The sequence below is a fragment of the Rhodnius prolixus genome, unplaced genomic scaffold, assembly GCF_049639745.1.
Source record: "Rhodnius prolixus isolate KJV_2025 unplaced genomic scaffold, Rpr scaffold_11, whole genome shotgun sequence".
NCBI classification, from domain to species: domain Eukaryota; kingdom Metazoa; phylum Arthropoda; class Insecta; order Hemiptera; family Reduviidae; genus Rhodnius; species Rhodnius prolixus.
The window spans coordinates 5,007,080-5,025,824 of record NW_027411625.1 but is presented as its reverse complement, the minus strand read 5'-3'; the positions used below and the strand labels follow the sequence as shown (position 1 = coordinate 5,025,824).

Here is an 18,745-nt window from a genome sequence, read left to right as displayed (position 1 = left end):
TTATGAAGGAGATATAAGGTGTTAAATGTTGGGAGTTTAACATTTCCTCCATATTTCGAATTGCTGTATCTCCTATCCTATTGGTGTAATCTGTACGAAAACAAGGGCAGTTATAGTACATGTCTACCTCTACAATTGTGCACAATTCCAGCTTTCTATCTGTATTTATGAAGGAGATATAAGGTGTTAAATGTTGGGAGTTTTACATTTCCTCCATATTTCGAATTGCTGTATCTCCTATCCTATTGGTGCAATCTGTACGAAAACATGGGCAGGTATAGTATTGTCTACCTCTACAATTGTGCACAATTCCAGCTTTCTATCTGTATTTATGAAGGAGATATAAGGTGTTAAATGTTGGGAGTTTTACATTTCCTCCATATTTCGAATTGCTGTATCTCCTATCCTATTGGTGTAATCTGTACGAAAACATGGGCAGTTATAGTACTTGTCTACCTCTACAATTGTGCACAATTCCAGCTTTCTATCTGTATTTATTAAAGAGATATAAGGTGTTAAATGTTGGGAGTTTTACATTTCCCCCATATTTCGAATTGCTGTATCTCCTATCCTATTGGTGTAAAATCTACGAAAAACATGGGCAGTTATAGTACTTGCCTACCTCTAGAATTGTGCACAATTCCAGCTTTCTTTCTGTATTTATAAAAGAGATATAAGGTGTTAAAGTTTGGGAGTTTTACATTTCCTCCATATTTCGAAATGCTGTATCTCCTATCCTATTGGTGCAATCTATACGAAAACATGGGCAGTTATAGTACTTGCCTACCTCTACAATTGTGCACAATTCCAGCTTTCTATCTGTATTTATAAAAGAGATATAAGGTGTTAAAGTTTGGGAGTTTTATTTCCTCCATATTTCGTATTGCTGTATCTCCTATCCTATTGGTGCAATCTGTACGAAAACATGGGCAGTTATAGTACTTGTCTACCTCTACAATTGTGCACAATTCCAGCTTTCTATCTGTATTTATAAAAGAGATATAAGGTGTTAAATGTTGGGAGTTTTACATTTCCCCCATATTTCGAATTGCTGTATCTCCTATCCTATTGGTGCAATCTGTACGAAAACATGGGCACTTATAGTACTTGTCTACCTCTACAATTGTGCACAATTCCAGCTTTCTATCTGTATTTATGAAGGAGATATAAGGTGTTAAATTTTGGGAGTTTTACATTTCCTCCATATTTCGAATTGCTGTATCTCTTATCCTATTGGTGTAATCTGTACGAAAACATGGGCAGTTATAGTACTTGTCTACCTCTACAATTGTGCACCATTCCAGCTTTCTATTTGTATTTATGAAAGAGATATAAGGTGTTAAATGTTGGGAGTTTTACATTTCCCCCATATTTCGAATTGCTGTATCTCCTATCTTATTGGTGTAAAATCTACGAAAAACATGGGCAGTTATAGTACTTGCCTACCTCTACAATTGTGCACAATTCCAGCTTTCTATCTGTATTTATAAAAGAGATATAAGGTGTTAAAATTTGGGAGTTTTACATTTCCTCCATATTTCGAATTGCTGTATCTCCTATCCTATTGGTGCAATCTGTACGAAAACATGGGCAGTTATAGTACTTGTCTACCTCTACAATTGTGCACAATTCCAGCTTTCTATCTGTATTTATGAAGGAGATATAAGGTGTTAAATGTTGGGAGTTTTACGTTTCCTCCATATTTCGAATTGCTGTATCTCCTATCCTATTGGTGCAATCTGTACGAAAACATGGGCAGTTATAGTACTTGCCTACCTCTACAATTGTGCACAATTCCAGCTTTCTATCTGTATTTATGAAGGAGATATAAGGTGTTAAATTTTGGGAGTTTTACATTTCCTCCATATTTCTAATTGCTGTATCTCCTATCCTATTGGTGTAAAATCTGCGAAAAACATGGGCAGTTATAGTACTTGCCTACCTCTACAATTGTGCACAATTCCAGCTTTCTATCTGTATTTATAAAAGAGATATAAGGTGTTAAAGTTTGGGAGTTTTACATTTCCTCCATATTTCTAATTGCTGTATCTCCTATCCTATTAGTGCAATCTGTACGAAAACATGGGCAGTTATAGTACTTGTCTACCTCTACAATTGTGCACAATTTCCGCTTTCTATCTGTATTTATAAAGGAGATATATGGTCTTAAAGTTTGGGAGTTCTACATTTCCTTCAAATTTTGAATTGCTGTATCTCCTATCCTATTGGTGTAATCTCTACGAAAACATGGGCAGTTATAGTACTTGTCTACCTCTACAATTGTGCACAATTCCAGCTTTCTATCTGTATTTATGAAGGAGATATAAGGTGTTAAATGTTGGGAGTTTTACATTTCCTCCATATTTCGAATTGCTGTATCTCCTATCCTATTGGTGCAATCTGTACGAAAACATGGGCAGTTATAGTACTTGCCTACCTCTACAATTGTGCACAATTCCAGCTTTCTATCTGTATTTATGAAGGAGATATAAGGTGTTAAATTTTGGGAGTTTTACATTTCCTCCATATTTCTAATTGCTGTATCTCCTATCCTATTGGTGTAAAATCTGCGAAAAACATGGGCAGTTATAGTACTTGCCTACCTCTACAATTGTGCACAATTCCAGCTTTCTATCTGTATTTATAAAAGAGATATAAGGTGTTAAAGTTTGGGAGTTTTACATTTCCTCCATATTTCTAATTGCTGTATCTCCTATCCTATTAGTGCAATCTGTACGAAAACATGGGCAGTTATAGTACTTGTCTACCTCTACAATTGCGCACAATTCCAGCTTTCTATCTGTATTTATGAAGGAGATATAAGGTGTTAAATTTTGGGAGTTTTACATTTCCTCCATATTTCTAATTGCTGTATCTCCTATCCTATTGGTGTAAAATCTGCGAAAAACATGGGCAGTTATAGTACTTGCCTACCTCTACAATTGTGCACAATTCCAGCTTTCTATCTGTATTTATGAAGGAGATATAAGGTGTTAAATTTTGGGAGTTTTACATTTCCTCCATATTTCTAATTGCTGTATCTCCTATCCTATTGGTGTAAAATCTGCGAAAAACATGGGCAGTTATAGTACTTGCCTACCTCTACAATTGTGCACAATTCCAGCTTTCTATCTGTATTTATGAAGGAGATATAAGGTGTTAAATTTTGGGAGTTTTACATTTCCTCCATATTTCGAATTGCTGTATCTCTTATCCTATTGGTGTAATCTGTACGAAAACATGGGCAGTTATAGTACTTGTCTACCTCTACAATTGTGCACCATTCCAGCTTTCTATTTGTATTTATGAAAGAGATATAAGGTGTTAAATGTTGGGAGTTTTACATTTCCCCCATATTTCGAATTGCTGTATCTCCTATCTTATTGGTGTAAAATCTACGAAAAACATGGGCAGTTATAGTACTTGCCTACCTCTACAATTGTGCACAATTCCAGCTTTCTATCTGTATTTATAAAAGAGATATAAGGTGTTAAAATTTGGGAGTTTTACATTTCCTCCATATTTCGAATTGCTGTATCTCCTATCCTATTGGTGCAATCTGTACGAAAACATGGGCAGTTATAGTACTTGTCTACCTCTACAATTGTGCACAATTCCAGCTTTCTATCTGTATTTATGAAGGAGATATAAGGTGTTAAATGTTGGGAGTTTTACATTTCCTCCATATTTCGAATTGCTGTATCTCCTATCCTATTGGTGCAATCTGTACGAAAACATGGGCAGTTATAGTACTTGCCTACCTCTACAATTGTGCACAATTCCAGCTTTCTATCTGTATTTATGAAGGAGATATAAGGTGTTAAATTTTGGGAGTTTTACATTTCCTCCATATTTCTAATTGCTGTATCTCCTATCCTATTGGTGTAAAATCTGCGAAAAACATGGGCAGTTTTAGTACTTGCCTACCTCTACAATTGTGCACAATTCCAGCTTTCTATCTGTATTTATAAAAGAGATATAAGGTGTTAAAGTTTGGGAGTTTTACATTTCCTCCATATTTCTAATTGCTGTATCTCCTATCCTATTAGTGCAATCTGTACGAAAACATGGGCAGTTATAGTACTTGTCTACCTCTACAATTGTGCACAATTTCCGCTTTCTATCTGTATTTATAAAGGAGATATATGGTCTTAAAGTTTGGGAGTTTTACATTTACTCCATATTTCGAATTGCTGTATCTCCTATCCTATTGGTGCAATCTGTACGAAAACATGGGCAGTTATAGTACTTGTCTACCTCTACAATTGTGCACAATTCCAGCTTTCTATCTGTATTTATGAAGGAGATATAAGGTGTTAAATGTTGGGAGTTTTACATTTCCTACATATTTCGAATTGCTGTATCTCCTATCCTATTGGTGCAATCTGTACGAAAACATGGGCAGTTATAGTACTTGTCTACCTCTACAATTGTGCACAATTCCAGCTTTCTATCTGTATTTATGAAGGAGATAAAAGGTGTTAAATGTTGGGAGTTTTACATTTCCTCCATATTTCGAATTGCTGTATCTCCTATCCTATTGGTGTAATCTGTACGAAAACATGGGCAGTTATAGTACTTGTCTACCTCTACAATTGTGCACAATTCCAGCTTTCTATCTGTATTTATAAAAGAGATATAAGGTGTTAAATGTTGGGAGTTTTACATTTCCCCCATATTTCGAATTGCTGTATCTCCTATCCTATTGGTGTAAAATCTACGAAAAACATGGGCAGTTATAGTACTTGCCTACCTCTACAATTGTGCACAATTCCAGCTTTCTATCTGTATTTATAAAAGAGATATAAGGTGTTAAAGTTTGGGAGTTTTACATTTCCTCCATATTTCGAACTGCTGTATCTCCTATCCTATTGGTGCAATCTGTACGAAAACATGGGCAGTTATAGTACTTGTCTACCTCTACAATTGTGCACAATTCCAGCTTTCTATCTGTATTTATAAAAGAGATATAAGGTGTTAAAGTTTGGGAGTTTTACATTTCCTCCATATTTCGAATTGCTGTATCTCCTATCCTATTGGTGTAAAATCTACGAAAAACATGGGCAGTTATAGTAATTGTCTACCTCTACAATTGTGCACAATTCCAGCTTTCTATCTGTATTTATGAAGGAGATATAAGGTGTTAAAGTTTGGGAGTTTTACATTTCCTCCATATTTCGAATTGCTGTATCTCCTATCCTATTGGTGCAATCTGTACGAAAACATGGGCAGTTATAGTACTTGTCTACCTCTACAATTGTGCACAATTCCAGCATTCTATCTGTATTTATGAAGGAGATATAAGGTGTTAAATGTTGGGAGTTTAACATTTCCTCCATATTTCGAATTGCTGTATCTCCTATCCTATTGGTGTAATCTGTACGAAAACAAGGGCAGTTATAGTACATGTCTACCTCTACAATTGTGCACAATTCCAGCTTTCTATCTGTATTTATGAAGGAGATATAAGGTGTTAAATGTTGGGAGTTTTACATTTCCTCCATATTTCGAATTGCTGTATCTCCTATCCTATTGGTGCAATCTGTACGAAAACATGGGCAGGTATAGTATTGTCTACCTCTACAATTGTGCACAATTCCAGCTTTCTATCTGTATTTATGAAGGAGATATAAGGTGTTAAATGTTGGGAGTTTTACATTTACTCCATATTTCGAATTGCTGTATCTCCTATCCTATTGGTGCAATCTGTACGAAAACATGGGCAGTTATAGTACTTGTCTACCTCTACAATTGTGCACAATTCCAGCTTTCTATCTGTATTTATGAAGGAGATATAAGGTGTTAAATGTTGGGAGTTTTACATTTCCTACATATTTCGAATTGCTGTATCTCCTATCCTATTGGTGCAATCTGTACGAAAACATGGGCAGTTATAGTACTTGTCTACCTCTACAATTGTGCACAATTCCAGCTTTCTATCTGTATTTATGAAGGAGATAAAAGGTGTTAAATGTTGGGAGTTTTACATTTCCTCCATATTTCGAATTGCTGTATCTCCTATCCTATTGGTGTAATCTGTACGAAAACATGGGCAGTTATAGTACTTGTCTACCTCTACAATTGTGCACAATTCCAGCTTTCTATCTGTATTTATAAAAGAGATATAAGGTGTTAAATGTTGGGAGTTTTACATTTCCCCCATATTTCGAATTGCTGTATCTCCTATCCTATTGGTGTAAAATCTACGAAAAACATGGGCAGTTATAGTACTTGCCTACCTCTACAATTGTGCACAATTCCAGCTTTCTATCTGTATTTATAAAAGAGATATAAGGTGTTAAAGTTTGGGAGTTTTACATTTCCTCCATATTTCGAACTGCTGTATCTCCTATCCTATTGGTGCAATCTGTACGAAAACATGGGCAGTTATAGTACTTGTCTACCTCTACAATTGTGCACAATTCCAGCTTTCTATCTGTATTTATAAAAGAGATATAAGGTGTTAAAGTTTGGGAGTTTTACATTTCCTCCATATTTCGAATTGCTGTATCTCCTATCCTATTGGTGTAAAATCTACGAAAAACATGGGCAGTTATAGTAATTGTCTACCTCTACAATTGTGCACAATTCCAGCTTTCTATCTGTATTTATGAAGGAGATATAAGGTGTTAAAGTTTGGGAGTTTTACATTTCCTCCATATTTCGAATTGCTGTATCTCCTATCCTATTGGTGCAATCTGTACGAAAACATGGGCAGTTATAGTACTTGTCTACCTCTACAATTGTGCACAATTCCAGCATTCTATCTGTATTTATGAAGGAGATATAAGGTGTTAAATGTTGGGAGTTTAACATTTCCTCCATATTTCGAATTGCTGTATCTCCTATCCTATTGGTGTAATCTGTACGAAAACAAGGGCAGTTATAGTACATGTCTACCTCTACAATTGTGCACAATTCCAGCTTTCTATCTGTATTTATGAAGGAGATATAAGGTGTTAAATGTTGGGAGTTTTACATTTCCTCCATATTTCGAATTGCTGTATCTCCTATCCTATTGGTGCAATCTGTACGAAAACATGGGCAGGTATAGTATTGTCTACCTCTACAATTGTGCACAATTCCAGCTTTCTATCTGTATTTATGAAGGAGATATAAGGTGTTAAATGTTGGGAGTTTTACATTTCCTCCATATTTCGAATTGCTGTATCTCCTATCCTATTGGTGTAATCTGTACGAAAACATGGGCAGTTATAGTACTTGTCTACCTCTACAATTGTGCACAATTCCAGCTTTCTATCTGTATTTATTAAAGAGATATAAGGTGTTAAATGTTGGGAGTTTTACATTTCCCCCATATTTCGAATTGCTGTATCTCCTATCCTATTGGTGTAAAATCTACGAAAAACATGGGCAGTTATAGTACTTGCCTACCTCTAGAATTGTGCACAATTCCAGCTTTCTTTCTGTATTTATAAAAGAGATATAAGGTGTTAAAGTTTGGGAGTTTTACATTTCCTCCATATTTCGAAATGCTGTATCTCCTATCCTATTGGTGCAATCTATACGAAAACATGGGCAGTTATAGTACTTGCCTACCTCTACAATTGTGCACAATTCCAGCTTTCTATCTGTATTTATAAAAGAGATATAAGGTGTTAAAGTTTGGGAGTTTTATTTCCTCCATATTTCGTATTGCTGTATCTCCTATCCTATTGGTGCAATCTGTACGAAAACATGGGCAGTTATAGTACTTGTCTACCTCTACAATTGTGCACAATTCCAGCTTTCTATCTGTATTTATAAAAGAGATATAAGGTGTTAAATGTTGGGAGTTTTACATTTCCCCCATATTTCGAATTGCTGTATCTCCTATCCTATTGGTGCAATCTGTACGAAAACATGGGCACTTATAGTACTTGTCTACCTCTACAATTGTGCACAATTCCAGCTTTCTATCTGTATTTATGAAGGAGATATAAGGTGTTAAATTTTGGGAGTTTTACATTTCCTCCATATTTCGAATTGCTGTATCTCTTATCCTATTGGTGTAATCTGTACGAAAACATGGGCAGTTATAGTACTTGTCTACCTCTACAATTGTGCACCATTCCAGCTTTCTATTTGTATTTATGAAAGAGATATAAGGTGTTAAATGTTGGGAGTTTTACATTTCCCCCATATTTCGAATTGCTGTATCTCCTATCTTATTGGTGTAAAATCTACGAAAAACATGGGCAGTTATAGTACTTGCCTACCTCTACAATTGTGCACAATTCCAGCTTTCTATCTGTATTTATAAAAGAGATATAAGGTGTTAAAATTTGGGAGTTTTACATTTCCTCCATATTTCGAATTGCTGTATCTCCTATCCTATTGGTGCAATCTGTACGAAAACATGGGCAGTTATAGTACTTGCCTACCTCTACAATTGTGCACAATTCCAGCTTTCTATCTGTATTTATGAAGGAGATATAAGGTGTTAAATTTTGGGAGTTTTACATTTCCTCCATATTTCTAATTGCTGTATCTCCTATCCTATTGGTGTAAAATCTGCGAAAAACATGGGCAGTTTTAGTACTTGCCTACCTCTACAATTGTGCACAATTCCAGCTTTCTATCTGTATTTATAAAAGAGATATAAGGTGTTAAAGTTTGGGAGTTTTACATTTCCTCCATATTTCTAATTGCTGTATCTCCTATCCTATTAGTGCAATCTGTACGAAAACATGGGCAGTTATAGTACTTGTCTACCTCTACAATTGTGCACAATTTCCGCTTTCTATCTGTATTTATAAAGGAGATATATGGTCTTAAAGTTTGGGAGTTTTACATTTACTCCATATTTCGAATTGCTGTATCTCCTATCCTATTGGTGCAATCTGTACGAAAACATGGGCAGTTATAGTACTTGTCTACCTCTACAATTGTGCACAATTCCAGCTTTCTATCTGTATTTATGAAGGAGATATAAGGTGTTAAATGTTGGGAGTTTTACATTTCCTACATATTTCGAATTGCTGTATCTCCTATCCTATTGGTGCAATCTGTACGAAAACATGGGCAGTTATAGTACTTGTCTACCTCTACAATTGTGCACAATTCCAGCTTTCTATCTGTATTTATGAAGGAGATAAAAGGTGTTAAATGTTGGGAGTTTTACATTTCCTCCATATTTCGAATTGCTGTATCTCCTATCCTATTGGTGTAATCTGTACGAAAACATGGGCAGTTATAGTACTTGTCTACCTCTACAATTGTGCACAATTCCAGCTTTCTATCTGTATTTATAAAAGAGATATAAGGTGTTAAATGTTGGGAGTTTTACATTTCCCCCATATTTCGAATTGCTGTATCTCCTATCCTATTGGTGTAAAATCTACGAAAAACATGGGCAGTTATAGTACTTGCCTACCTCTACAATTGTGCACAATTCCAGCTTTCTATCTGTATTTATAAAAGAGATATAAGGTGTTAAAGTTTGGGAGTTTTACATTTCCTCCATATTTCGAACTGCTGTATCTCCTATCCTATTGGTGCAATCTGTACGAAAACATGGGCAGTTATAGTACTTGTCTACCTCTACAATTGTGCACAATTCCAGCTTTCTATCTGTATTTATAAAAGAGATATAAGGTGTTAAAGTTTGGGAGTTTTACATTTCCTCCATATTTCGAATTGCTGTATCTCCTATCCTATTGGTGTAAAATCTACGAAAAACATGGGCAGTTATAGTAATTGTCTACCTCTACAATTGTGCACAATTCCAGCTTTCTATCTGTATTTATGAAGGAGATATAAGGTGTTAAAGTTTGGGAGTTTTACATTTCCTCCATATTTCGAATTGCTGTATCTCCTATCCTATTGGTGCAATCTGTACGAAAACATGGGCAGTTATAGTACTTGTCTACCTCTACAATTGTGCACAATTCCAGCATTCTATCTGTATTTATGAAGGAGATATAAGGTGTTAAATGTTGGGAGTTTAACATTTCCTCCATATTTCGAATTGCTGTATCTCCTATCCTATTGGTGTAATCTGTACGAAAACAAGGGCAGTTATAGTACATGTCTACCTCTACAATTGTGCACAATTCCAGCTTTCTATCTGTATTTATGAAGGAGATATAAGGTGTTAAATGTTGGGAGTTTTACATTTCCTCCATATTTCGAATTGCTGTATCTCCTATCCTATTGGTGCAATCTGTACGAAAACATGGGCAGGTATAGTATTGTCTACCTCTACAATTGTGCACAATTCCAGCTTTCTATCTGTATTTATGAAGGAGATATAAGGTGTTAAATGTTGGGAGTTTTACATTTCCTCCATATTTCGAATTGCTGTATCTCCTATCCTATTGGTGTAATCTGTACGAAAACATGGGCAGTTATAGTACTTGTCTACCTCTACAATTGTGCACAATTCCAGCTTTCTATCTGTATTTATTAAAGAGATATAAGGTGTTAAATGTTGGGAGTTTTACATTTCCCCCATATTTCGAATTGCTGTATCTCCTATCCTATTGGTGTAAAATCTACGAAAAACATGGGCAGTTATAGTACTTGCCTACCTCTAGAATTGTGCACAATTCCAGCTTTCTTTCTGTATTTATAAAAGAGATATAAGGTGTTAAAGTTTGGGAGTTTTACATTTCCTCCATATTTCGAAATGCTGTATCTCCTATCCTATTGGTGCAATCTATACGAAAACATGGGCAGTTATAGTACTTGCGTACCTCTACAATTGTGCACAATTCCAGCTTTCTATCTGTATTTATAAAAGAGATATAAGGTGTTAAAGTTTGGGAGTTTTATTTCCTCCATATTTCGTATTGCTGTATCTCCTATCCTATTGGTGCAATCTGTACGAAAACATGGGCAGTTATAGTACTTGTCTACCTCTACAATTGTGCACAATTCCAGCTTTCTATCTGTATTTATAAAAGAGATATAAGGTGTTAAATGTTGGGAGTTTTACATTTCCCCCATATTTCGAATTGCTGTATCTCCTATCCTATTGGTGCAATCTGTACGAAAACATGGGCACTTATAGTACTTGTCTACCTCTACAATTGTGCACAATTCCAGCTTTCTATCTGTATTTATGAAGGAGATATAAGGTGTTAAAGTTTGGGAGTTTTACATTTCCTCCATATTTCGAATTGCTGTATCTCCTATCCTATTGGTGCAATCTGTACGAAAACATGGGCAGTTATAGTACTTGTCTACCTCTACAATTGTGCACAATTCCAGCTTTCTATCTGTATTTATGAAGGAGATATAAGGTGTTAAATTTTGGGAGTTTTACATTTCCTCCATATTTCGAATTGCTGTATCTCTTATCCTATTGGTGTAATCTGTACGAAAACATGGGCAGTTATAGTACTTGTCTACCTCTACAATTGTGCACCATTCCAGCTTTCTATTTGTATTTATGAAAGAGATATAAGGTGTTAAATGTTGGGAGTTTTACATTTCCCCCATATTTCGAATTGCTGTATCTCCTATCTTATTGGTGTAAAATCTACGAAAAACATGGGCAGTTATAGTACTTGCCTACCTCTACAATTGTGCACAATTCCAGCTTTCTATCTGTATTTATAAAAGAGATATAAGGTGTTAAAATTTGGGAGTTTTACATTTCCTCCATATTTCGAATTGCTGTATCTCCTATCCTATTGGTGCAATCTGTACGAAAACATGGGCAGTTATAGTACTTGTCTACCTCTACAATTGTGCACAATTCCAGCTTTCTATCTGTATTTATGAAGGAGATATAAGGTGTTAAATGTTGGGAGTTTTACATTTCCTCCATATTTCGAATTGCTGTATCTCCTATCCTATTGGTGCAATCTGTACGAAAACATGGGCAGTTATAGTACTTGCCTACCTCTACAATTGTGCACAATTCCAGCTTTCTATCTGTATTTATGAAGGAGATATAAGGTGTTAAATTTTGGGAGTTTTACATTTCCTCCATATTTCTAATTGCTGTATCTCCTATCCTATTGGTGTAAAATCTGCGAAAAACATGGGCAGTTATAGTACTTGCCTACCTCTACAATTGTGCACAATTCCAGCTTTCTATCTGTATTTATAAAAGAGATATAAGGTGTTAAAGTTTGGGAGTTTTACATTTCCTCCATATTTCTAATTGCTGTATCTCCTATCCTATTAGTGCAATCTGTACGAAAACATGGGCAGTTATAGTACTTGTCTACCTCTACAATTGTGCACAATTTCCGCTTTCTATCTGTATTTATAAAGGAGATATATGGTCTTAAAGTTTGGGAGTTCTACATTTCCTTCAAATTTTGAATTGCTGTATCTCCTATCCTATTGGTGTAATCTCTACGAAAACATGGGCAGTTATAGTACTTGTCTACCTCTACAATTGTGCACAATTCCAGCTTTCTATCTGTATTTATGAAGGAGATATAAGGTGTTAAATGTTGGGAGTTTTACATTTCCTCCATATTTCGAATTGCTGTATCTCCTATCCTATTGGTGCAATCTGTACGAAAACATGGGCAGTTATAGTACTTGCCTACCTCTACAATTGTGCACAATTCCAGCTTTCTATCTGTATTTATGAAGGAGATATAAGGTGTTAAATTTTGGGAGTTTTACATTTCCTCCATATTTCTAATTGCTGTATCTCCTATCCTATTGGTGTAAAATCTGCGAAAAACATGGGCAGTTATAGTACTTGCCTACCTCTACAATTGTGCACAATTCCAGCTTTCTATCTGTATTTATAAAAGAGATATAAGGTGTTAAAGTTTGGGAGTTTTACATTTCCTCCATATTTCTAATTGCTGTATCTCCTATCCTATTAGTGCAATCTGTACGAAAACATGGGCAGTTATAGTACTTGTCTACCTCTACAATTGCGCACAATTCCAGCTTTCTATCTGTATTTATGAAGGAGATATAAGGTGTTAAATTTTGGGAGTTTTACATTTCCTCCATATTTCTAATTGCTGTATCTCCTATCCTATTGGTGTAAAATCTGCGAAAAACATGGGCAGTTATAGTACTTGCCTACCTCTACAATTGTGCACAATTCCAGCTTTCTATCTGTATTTATGAAGGAGATATAAGGTGTTAAATTTTGGGAGTTTTACATTTCCTCCATATTTCTAATTGCTGTATCTCCTATCCTATTGGTGTAAAATCTGCGAAAAACATGGGCAGTTATAGTACTTGCCTACCTCTACAATTGTGCACAATTCCAGCTTTCTATCTGTATTTATGAAGGAGATATAAGGTGTTAAATTTTGGGAGTTTTACATTTCCTCCATATTTCTAATTGCTGTATCTCCTATCCTATTGGTGTAAAATCTGCGAAAAACATGGGCAGTTATAGTACTTGCCTACCTCTACAATTGTGCACAATTCCAGCTTTCTATCTGTATTTATAAAAGAGATATAAGGTGTTAAAGTTTGGGAGTTTTACATTTCCTCCATATTTCTAATTGCTGTATCTCCTATCCTATTGGTGTAAAATCTGCGAAAAACATGGGCAGTTATAGTACTTGCCTACCTCTACAATTGTGCACAATTTCCGCTTTCTATCTGTATTTATAAAGGAGATATAAGGTGTTAAAGTTTGGGAGTTCTACATTTCCTTCAAATTTTGAATTGCTGTATCTCCTATCCTATTGGTGTAATCTCTACGAAAACATGGGCAGTTATAGTACTTGTCTACCTCTACAATTGCGCACAATTCTAGCTTTCTATCTGTATTTATGAAGGAGATATAAGTTGATAAAATTTAGGAGTTTTATATTTCCTTCCTATTTCGAATCGCTGTATCTCCTGTCCTATTGGTGTAATCTCTACGAAAACATGGGCAATTATAGTACTTGTCTAGCTCTACAATTGTGCACAATTTCAGCTTTCTATCTGTATTTTTGAAGGAGATATAAGGTGATAAATATGGGAGTTTTACATCTCCTTCACATTTCGAATTGCTGTATCTGCTGAGCTATTTGTCTATTCTCTCCGAATATATGGGTAATTATAGTACTCATTTACCATTTCAATTGTTTATATTTTCAGTTTTCTAGCTGTATTTATACTAGAGATGTAAGGTGATAATATTTTGAAGTTCAGCAAAAAGTCATGTCTGAAATTGATAACTATCTTTCTTCAATTTAAATCTACCTTCAACTTTTACTGATATATTATACCGGAGAAATTTTTTATGAATACTGAGTGGGGTTGGATAGATTCCACCAAAAGTGTTAAGTATTAAATATGACTCTTAAAAGTAAAGGAGGCTTTGTAGTTAGAGATGATCATGGCAGGTCACACGTCTGCGGAACTAAAGCATTTAATAGTATCTATCGATTCTCATTAAATGGTGTTTGTGATTATTAGTCGTATTGGTTTGGTCTTCTATAAATAGAAAATCTAACGCTTAAACTACTGCAGGTCTTGTGATATTAACATACGTATATGCGTCCTTCTGACCAAGTCTGGTTGAGCTGTGTTGTGTCTAGATAAGCATTAAGTTCTAGCAACGTTCTGAACGGAGGTAAATGTATGAGCTCACCACTACGGGTCTAACAACTCTTCACTGTTACAAATACGCTCACAAGTAGCATTAATTAACTTTTGTATATTTATACCAATTACTGAGCATTGACATAGTAGGCACGTATATGTGCTAGGTTACTGTGCAACAACGCCTTCATATTGTAAATCAATAAAGTTAATTTAGCATTTATTTAGTCCTTCGGCATATCTCACCATAAGGTTTTAGTTGAAAATCCATAAACAATGTTTTTAACACGTGTTTACAAATTAAAAATTAATTGAATAGGCAAATCAAACACTGTATATTATTATAAAATTTATGAGCATTCATCCAAAATGAATGATTAACAAAAATGTTTTAGTCATAAATATTCCAAATGGAGTTGAAGTCTACATAGATATATTGATACAGTCTGGGTTTGTAATAAGAGCCCTTAAAGGCACTAGTACTAATATTAAATGCTTTGGATGAACTTCCTTTTTGGGATAAACCGTCCAAAGATTTTTTGAGGGACTCAGGGAGTTGAGATAAGAGCCTCTGCAGGCACAATAGTACTAATATTAAATGCTTTGGATGAACTTCCTTTTGGAGATAAACCGTCCTAAGATTTTTTGAGGGACTCAGGGAGTTCAGATAAGTGCCTCTGCAGGCAGTAGTAGTACTAACATTAAATGCTTTGGATGAACTTCATTTTGGGGATAAACCGTCCAAAGATTTTTTGAGGGACTCACGGAGTTGAGATAAGAGCCTTTAGAGGCACTAGTACTAATATTAAATGCTTTGGATGAACTTCCTTTTAGGGATAAACCGTCCAAAGATTTTTTGAGGGACTCACGGAGTTGAGATAAGAGCCTTTAGAAAGAAAGAAAGAAAGAAAGAAACTTTTATTTTGTCCTGGGACAATATCCCTTAAGGACAACAAACAAAATTTAAATTACAAAATTAATTACAATAAGTTCTCTATAATATAAAAGTAAAATTATTATAACAAAAATTACATTGAAATGCACTTAATTTATAGATATAAAACTAAATAATAAATTCTCTAATGAGAAGCGTCTTCTATGAAGGACCGCATTAAGAAATCATACAATGCATTTTTAAATGAAGCTATTGTACTTTTATGAATTAATGTAAGAGGTAAAGAATTCCAGAAAAGAGAAGATTGCACAAGAAATGAATTTTTATAGGTAACTGTTCGATATGGAGAAATATAAAATTTGGAATTAACAGTTCTGGTATTTTTTAAATCTAATTGGGCCTTCCTGATAAACAGATTAAATAAATATTCGGGACGTTGATTTTTTAGAAGCATAAACAGAAACCTTCCCAATAAGTACTTCCTTCTATACTTGACATTCAGCCAATTAAGAAAAATAAAATGAGGAGTGATATGCTCATCTCTTCTTACATTTAAAATTAAACGAACACAGGAATTTATTGACCTTTGTAATTTTATGTTCAATTCAGCTGTTAAATCATTGTACACTAGCGAACAGTAATCTAAATGCGGAAATATAAGTGTGGTAATCAACTGTATTCTTAGCGAAATAGGCAGAATATTCCTATTGTATTTAAGCTGGCACAAAGTTTTAGAAATTTTGTTAGATATGTCACCAACATGATTATTCCATGATAGAGTACTAGTAATAGTGACATCCAAACATTTAGCAGAATCTACATAAGGAATAGAAGCCTGATCTATTGTTATTTTTGAAATAGAACTCATATCAATATCGTTGACATATCTGGCACTTCCAACAATCATGGCTTTGGTTTTAGATACATTAAACTCAATACAATTTTTTTTCACCCATTCATTAATTGAATAAACATCGGAATTAACCTGGGCTATACCCTGTTCTAATTCAGACAATGGGCAATGAAGGTATATCTGTAAATCATCTGCATATAGACTATATTTGCAATGCTTGATAGATGATGAGATATCATTGATATACAGAGAGAACAGAAGAGGACCTAGAACAGAACCTTGGGGTACGCCCGAATAAACTGGTTCCCATGATGAATAATCTCCATGCCCAGAGACAACTGACTGTTCTCTATTACACAAATATGATTGAAACCATCTAAGAGTTGCATCAGAAAATTCCAATAATTTTAATTTTTTTAGAAGAAGAGTATGACTAACTGATACGAAAGCCTTTGTAAAATCAAACAACACTAAAATGGTTAACATGCGCTTATCAACAGCAAAACGAATATCGTCTGTAACTTTTAGTAACACACTCTGTGTACTGTGACACTCACGATAACCGGATTGAAACGGATCCATGAGATTATTGTTTTCCAAGTATTCCTTAAGCTGATGGCATACCATTTTTTCCAAAGGCTTAGAAACAGCAGACAGCAATGAAATAGGACGCAGATCTTTTAGTGAGGATGGATGTTTAGTTTTAGGGAAGGCTCGGATTAAGGAATATTTCCATAAGGAAGGAAATGTCGAATGATTTAAGGAGAAATTGTAAATGTCTAATAGGAGGAATGATGACAGGCATGGATTTTTTCAGAAAATTTATTGAAATTTCATCAACACCTTTGGCTTCAGATTTACTGTGGAAGAGATTACATAAAAGTATATCTAAGGTAATATGTTTGAAATAAAATCTATTTTCATTGAAAGGTCTCTCTGTATGAGTTATTTCCAGAGTGTCATAATCTGTAGTTTTATTGACGAATGAAGCAAAATATTTATTTATTTCATTGCAATTGTAAGGAATATTACTTAGTTGAGAACGAGTTTTAATTAATCCTAACTTCCTAAGTTCTTTCCAGGTTATTTTGCTATTGTTTAAGTTTGAAAAAACATTTGAATAATACGAACGTTTCGCATTTCTAATTTTATTTTGAACCACATTTCTAAGTGTTTTAAACTTAGTATGTAAGTCTTCTTTACGCGTCCTGATAAAGGCTCTTCTGAGCTTATCTCGTTCACGCATTAAATTCCGAATATCATCTGATAACCAAGGAGCTGGTGGACGTCTTACTTGAATAGAACGCAATGGAGCATGTTTATTCATTGTGTCTATAATATAAGTATTAAACATTTGTATTTTATCATCAATAGATGTAGAATTATACAGATCAGACCACTCACAATTCTGTAAGTCATCTATGTAATTATCGGCAGAAAATTGTTTAAAATCCCTAATCACGATGTTATCGCAACTTGTACATGGAACTTTAAAGGAAAATTTAATTTGAATTAGATCGTGATTGGAAAGAAATGGAACTGGATGTTGACAATGTTCCAGAACTTTATCTTCATCATCTACTATAAAAAGATCAAGCCAGGTATGTGAGGTGGCAGTGTGATGGGTAGAATAGAAAGGAACAAGGAATAGGTTGGTTTCGTATAAGAAATTATTGATATAAGTGCTGTCAAAGGAGACAACATTCATATCAGTATTCCAATCTCCTGCTATAATGATATGATTGTAATGCTGATAATATTGATGAAACACATTTTCAAAATCTGATATAAAACCAATCTTAGGTGGACGATAAAGCACACCTAATAATATTTTAGATGATTGGTGTCCGATTATTTCAGCTAGGAGAAATTCAGGTCGAGAACAATATTGTGCAGTTGAAGTTGCTAATATTTTGGCGGATAAAGACTGGTGGATGTATAGAGCCACACCCCCACCCATCCTTCCCAAACGGTCCCATCTAATTAAACTATAACCTGCAAGACTGACAGCCGCATCACTGATATGCGGTTTCAACCATGATTCAGATATAGCAACAACATGATAGAAATTCCTTGAAAAAAAATAACGAAACTCATCTATATGTGCTAATAAAGACTAGCAATTAACGTGACAAACAATTAAATTACTTGACAATAAAATGATTAAATAGGCTTGTATTGTAAATAACTAACAATAATGCAGCTGAATAGTCAGTCAATGCCCGAGTATTAACGTATCTAGATTGATCTTCGCAAAAAAGAGAAAAAAATCCTGTGAAAACCACAAATACAACCAAAATAAAATCCATTACACGCCAAAAAAAAGCAGTTACAATATCCTAAACCAAGAAATAAATCAATTTTCTGAACAGTAATAATGAATATTACAATGAGCATAATAATGAAACTGAAATATTTGCCTTTATAAATTAATATGTAAACAGAAGAAAAGCCAAACAAATAGAAACAATTGTAAAAAACTAAAAGAACCGTTAAATCTTTGAAATTAATGAGAATAATAATAA

At 34.4% G+C, this 18,745-nt stretch overlaps 1 protein-coding gene across 4 annotated transcripts in view; it reads right to left on the bottom strand.

Moving 5' to 3' along the window:
* The window catches only part of LOC141459166 (uncharacterized), a 481,720-nt gene that overhangs the window by 328,547 nt on the left and 134,428 nt on the right, over nucleotides 1-18,745 (bottom strand). The gene's annotated exons all lie outside the window — the stretch shown is intronic.